General features: G+C 43.9%; 1 pseudogene; it reads left to right on the top strand.

The window, feature by feature from the left end:
- The first annotated feature begins 2185 nt into the window (after window positions 1-2185).
- LOC112078728 (Golgi apparatus membrane protein TVP23 homolog A-like) lies at window positions 2186-5733 on the top strand (annotated as a pseudogene).
- The last annotated feature ends 531 nt before the right edge of the window (window positions 5734-6264 follow it).

Genomic DNA, 6264 nt, shown 5'->3' with positions numbered 1-6264 from the left:
CTAAGCACACAGCCAAGACAACACAGGAGTGGCTTTGTGACAAGTTTCTGAATGTCCCTGAGTGGCACAACCAAACCCGGAATTGAACCCAAAGATGCTTCAACAAAGTACTGAGACAAGGGTCTGAATGCTTATGTAAATGTTATATTTAAGTTTTTTTTCCCCCCCAAAATTAGCAAACATTTCTAAAAACCTGTTTTTGCTTTGTCATTATGGGGTATTGTGTGTAGATTGATGAGGGGTGTGGGGGGGACAATTTAATTAATTTTAGAATACTGCTGTAATGTAACAAAATGTGGAAAAAGTGAAGGGGTCTGAATACTTTTCAGATTAACTGTATATTGAATGTGTGTTAACTGTACAGCTGCTGTTCTTATAATCAACGTGTGTCTGTTAAATATAGCAAAGACTTCTTCAGCGTTTTTAATGTTATTTAAAAATGATTACAATATTTTGATACTGTTTAATGATAAAATTACTGCTTGACATACACACACACACAAAAAGGAGACAGGAGAGCAGGAATGAAAGGAGGGAGGAAGGAAGAGTTTTGACATTATTGTTGAAACGGGCGCTGCTAGTGAACCGTCGGTTGTTGGAGTGACAGCGACGTGAGCTGGTCAGAGCGGGTAAGAACGTAAACACTCGTATTACTGATGAAAACATTTAATTAAAAAAACAGTCCGTTAATACCTAACAAAACATAAAACAAGTCTTAGCAACAGCTTAAGTAGCCCAGACGACCGGATAGCCTACTGTATAAGACGGCTAAATGTAGGCTATATTAAAATACCAACGTAGCGTGTTTCTCTCACAGAAAGAAAGAGCTTAAGTAGCCCAGACGACCGGATAGCCTACTGTATAAGACGGCTAAATGTAGGCTATATTAAAATACCAACGTGTTTCTCTCACAGAAAGAAAGTTCGCGTCTTCTCTTTCCAGATGATGCTGATGCGAGAACATCTCTCTCCATCTCTTTGGTGGGTTAGATAGGAGGTCCAGTCGGACCCATTTCACTGCGACACCTGCTTTATTCTATCCAACATTAACAACGGACAGGGCTGTCAGARCAGAACGAATGAGCAAATAGCGGACAGGTCTGGACGAGAACACCCGTCTTACGGCTCACTATGAAACAGGTAGGCTAGGTGGCCGTGTGTTGTTGTTTTAATGAAATCCTTTCTCCGGTCGGTCGGTAGCTAGCTAGTGGTCTAACGGTTTGTGTGATTACGGTTGTGTGTGCGCCGGTTCAGGGTGGTCTCGTGGACGACACGGAGGATGTGGAGTTGGATTTCAGTACCGAAGAGGAGGAGCAGAGAGCGCGCAGGGGGGCAAAGATCCGGTAAGAGAGAGACCAGAGAGGTAACCTACCCTCTATAGGTCTACATGGATGTAACCAGTAATAGAGACTAGAGAGGTAACCTACCCTCTATAGGTCTACATGGATGTAACCTACCCTCTATAGATCTACATGGATGTTCCCAGTAATAGAGACTAAGAGAGGTAACCTACCCCCTCTATAGGTCTACATGGATGACCAGTAATAGAGTAGAGAGGTAACCTACCCTCTATAGGTCTACATGGATGTAACCAGTAATAGAGACTAGAGGGTAACCTACCCTCTATAGGTCTACATGGATGTACCCAGTAATAGAGACTAGAGAGGTAACCTACCCTCTATAGTCTACATGGATGTCCAGTAATAGAGACTAGAGAGGTAATACCTCTATAGGTCTACATGGATGTATAGTACCACTCAGGAGTTTGGACACACCTTCTCATTCAAGGGTTTTTCTTTAATTTGACTATTTTCTACATTGTAGAATAATAGTGAAGACATCAAAACTATGAAATAACACATGGAATCATGTAGTACAAAAAAGTGTTAAACAAAGATTCTTCAAGTACCCACCCTTTGCCTTGATGACAGCTTTACACATTCTTGGAATTCTCTCAACCAGTTTCATGAGGTAGTCACCTGGAATGCATTTCAATTAACAGGTTGTGCCTTGTTAAAAGTTAATAGGTGGAATTTTTCCTTCTTAATGCGTTTGAGCCAATCAGTTAGTTGTGACAAGGTAGGGGTGGTATACAGAGAATAGCCCTATTTGGTAAAAGTCCATATTATGGCAAGAACAGCTCAAAATAGCATAAGAGAAACAACAGTCCATCATATCTTAAGACAATGAAGGTCAGTCAATACGGAAAATTTCAAGTTTCTTCAAGTACAGTCATATCTGCAGCAGAGGTAACTCTGGTTTCTTTCCTTTTCTGTGGCGGTCTCATGATAGACAATTTCAATATAGCGCTTGATGGTTTTCGACTGTACTTGAAAGAAACTTGACATTTTCCGTATTGAATGACTTCATGACTGGCTGTCTGACTGTCTGATTGATGACTTCCAGACACCCCCTCGCTCCTTCCTGCACCTGTTCTTCCGAGTGCTGCCATAGTACCTACTGCTCTGTGATGGGTTCACCAAGAGCTTTACTTCTGCTTCATTATGATCTCACTCGCTGTCCTGTGACTTCTGGTCTGTTAAGGTGAGAACACACACACACACAACACACCACACCAACACACACACACAACACACCCCACACACACACAACCAAATCAACCACATCCCCTACCACACATTTCAACAACACCATCTGCCACTCTCTCTCTCTCACACTTTCTTACGTGTGTGTCAAGAATGTGACAGGCAGGTTGTTGGTGGGTCTGCGATGGTGGAACCAGATCGATGAGGATGGGAGAAGCCTCTGGTGTTTGGAAGGAGGTGAGACGCTGTGCTGGTTCTATGTGTGTAGTCCTCGATGTCTATTGTTGTGTAGTCTCGTGATGTTATGTGTTGTGTATCCTTGGGTCTAGCTGGTATCGATCTATGTGTTTGTGTAGTCCTCTGGTGTCTATGTGTGTAGTCCTCTGATGTCTATGTGGTGTGTAGTCCTCTGGTGTTATGTGTGTAGTCTCTGATGTCTATGTGTGTAGTGCCTCTGATGTCTATGTGGTGTAGCGTGTCTATTGTGTACCTGGTGTCTATGTGTGTAGTTCTGAGTATGTCTGAATGTTAAGTGTTGGTAGTCTCTGATGTCTATGTGTGTGTGCCTCTGAGTGTCCTTATGTGTTAGTCGATGTATCTGTTGTGTAGCTCTGGTGTGCTATGATGTTATGTGTGTAGTCCTCTGTGTCTATGTGGTGTTAGTCCTCTGGTGTCTATGTTGGTGTCCTCTGATGTCTATGTTGTGTAGTCCTCTGTGTATGTAGTCTCTGATGTTTGTGGTAGTCCTGGTTATGGAGTTTCCTCTGTGTCTATGTGTGTAGTCCCTGATGTTAGGTTTATCCTCTGATGTCTATGCTGTTGTGTAGTCCCTGATGTCTATGGTGTGTAAGCTCTCTGGTCTGTTTATCTTGGTAGTCCTCTTGTGTAGTCCTCTGTGTTAGTCTCTGTGTGTCCTCTGGTGAGTCTTGATGTTAGTGTTTTTAGTCTCTGGTGTCTATGTGTGTAGTCCCTGGTGTCTATGTGTGTAGTCCTACTGGTGTCTATGTGTGTAGTGCTCTGATGTCTAGTGGTGAGTCCTCTGTGTCTATGTGTGTAGTCTCTGGTGTCTGATGTTGTATCCTCTGATGTATGTGTTTTGTAGTCCTCTGATGTTAGGTGTTAGGTCTCTGATGTGGGTACGTGATGTGTGGTAGTCCTCTGATGTCTATGTGTGTAGTCCTCTGTGTCTATGTGTGTAGTCCTCTGATGTCTAATGATGTGTAGCTCCTCTGGTGTCTATGTGTGTAGTCCTCTGGTATTGTGATCCTATGCTATTTGTTGTCCTCTGATGTCTATGTGTGTGTAGTGCTCTGATGTCTATGTGTTGTTAGCGCATCTGATGTATGTGTTGTAGTCTCTTGATGTCTATGTGTGTAGTCCTCTGTGTCCTATGTGTGTAAAGTCTCTGGTGTCCTATGGTGTGAGTCCTCTGGTGTCTATGTGTGTAGTCCCTCTGGTGTCTATGTGTGTGAGTCTCTGGATGTCTATGTGTTGTGTTCGTCCTCTGATGTTATGTGGTAGTCCTCTGATGTCTATGTGTGTAGTACTCTGATGTTTTGTGTTGTTAGTCCTCTGATGTTATGTGTGTAGTCCTCTGATGTCTATGTGTGTGTGTCGGTAGTGTCCTCTGGTGTTATGTGTTGTGTAGTCTCTGGTGTCTATGTGTGTAGTCCTTCCTGGTTGGCTATGTGTGTAGTCCCTGGTGTCTATGTGTGTGTCTCTTGATGTTTGTTGTGTCTGTGTTAGTGTTGTGTAGTCTTCTGGTGTCTATGTGTCTGATGTCCTACTGTGATGTGTCCTATGTGTGTACTTGGATGTGTATGTCTCTGGTAAGTCTTGTGTCTGTGCTTGTGTATGTCTCAATGTCTGTTGTGTAGTCCTCTGATGTATATGTGTGTATCCTCTGGTCAGTGATCCGATCGTTATGTGTGTAGTCCTTGGTTCCTGGTGTCTTCCATGTGTGTAGTCTCTGATGTCTATGGTGTGGTCCTCTGATGATGTGTATGTCTCTGTAAGTCTTGTGTGTATCGTGTGATAGTCTTCTGGTGTTATGTGTGTAGTCCTCTGGTTATTGTTCCTCTGATTTATGTGTTAGTCTCTGTGCTACTGGTAGTGAACTATGTGGGTTAAGTCCTCTGGATGTCTATGTGTGGTAGTTCTGAGTGTCTATGTTGTAGTCGTCCTCTCTGGTGTCTATGTGGTGGTAGTCTCTGGTGTTATGTGTTAGTCTCTGGTGTCTATGTGTGTAGCTCTGTTTGTAGTCTCTGATTCTATGTGTGTGAGTCCTCTGGTTGATAATAATGTGTGTAGTGCCTCTGGTTGTCTATGTGGTAGTCCTCTGAGTTATGTGTTGTGTAGTCCTCTTGATGTTATGGTTGTGTAGTCTCTGATGTCTAGTGTCTGTGTAGTCTTGATGTCATTGTGAGTCTCTTGGTGTCTATGTGTGTAGTCCTCTGATGTCATGGTTGTGTAGTCCTCCTGGTGTCCCTAATGTGTGTAGTCCTGGGTCCATGTGTGTGGTCTCTGGGTGTCCTATGTGTGTAGTCTCTTGTGTTTATGTGTGTAGTCCTCTGGTGTTATGTGTTGTGTATCCTCTGGGGTCTATAGTGTGTGTCTCTGGTTGTCTAATTGTGAGTCCTTGATGTCTATGTGCTGTTCCCTCTGGTGTTCTATGTGTTGTAGTCTCTGTGTCTATGTGTGTAGCCTACTGATTCTATGTGTTGTGTAGTCCTCTGATGTCTATGTGTTTGTGGTAGTCTCTGATGTTTATGTGTTTGTAGTCCTTCTGATGTCTATGTGTTGTGGTAGTCCTGATGTCTATGTGTGTATCCCGTGGTGTCTATGTTGTAGTCTCTGGTGTCTATGGTGTGTAGGTCCTCTGATTTAATTTGTCGTTATTTTAATTCTTTAATTCTTTTTATTATCTCTGATGTCTGTGTGTGATAGTCCTCTGATGTCTAATGTGTTTGTAGTCCTTGAATGGTCTATGTGTAGTCCTCTGAGTGTGCCTATGTGTGTAGTCCTTGATGTCTATGTGTGTAAGTCCCCCGATTGTCTATGTGTAGTAAGTCCTCTGATGTCATGTGTGTAGTCTTTCTCCCAGGCCGGTGGACGGAGGTGGAGGCCCAGGATCTTCTGGTGGGTCTGATCAATTGTCTCATCTGGACCGGCTTCTTCTTCAACCACCTGTCTGTCTGTATAGATACCTGGCTGGTAGCTGCACAGCTGACACACATTTTCACACCACACACCCACACACACACACACAAAGCCACACACACACACACAACGCACACCACAGCAGCACCCACACCACATCTTTCGACACACACATCACACACACCCACACACGACACACATCACACACAGAGCTTCACACGGTACTCCCCTCCTTCGCGGTTTCTCGTCTCGGTTTCTCTCTTCGTTACCTCTTTATCTCTGTTTACTCTTCCTTTTCCCGGTGTTGGTGTAGCCAGTATCTCTCTCCCGGGGGCTAAACTATATGGTACCTCGCTGCAAAAGACAGATCCTGGAAGCCCACCACATCCACTTCTGTTCTGCAGGGACAGGGAGCAGGGCAAGAGGCACTTCTCCGCGTGGTGAAGGTTAGGGGTTAGAGGTGGGTTAGGGTTATAGGAGTTGGTCAACGTTAATTCTCCCTGTCTGTTCATAATGACTATGCTCTCTAGTAAAGGGAACAGATCAGGGGTCAGAGGTTA

The sequence above is a fragment of the Salvelinus sp. IW2-2015 genome, unplaced genomic scaffold (assembly GCF_002910315.2).
Source record: "Salvelinus sp. IW2-2015 unplaced genomic scaffold, ASM291031v2 Un_scaffold6138, whole genome shotgun sequence".
Classification (NCBI taxonomy): domain Eukaryota; kingdom Metazoa; phylum Chordata; class Actinopteri; order Salmoniformes; family Salmonidae; genus Salvelinus; species Salvelinus sp. IW2-2015.
Note: the sequence above shows the minus strand (reverse complement) of the source record. Positions and strands in the feature narration are given on the sequence as shown.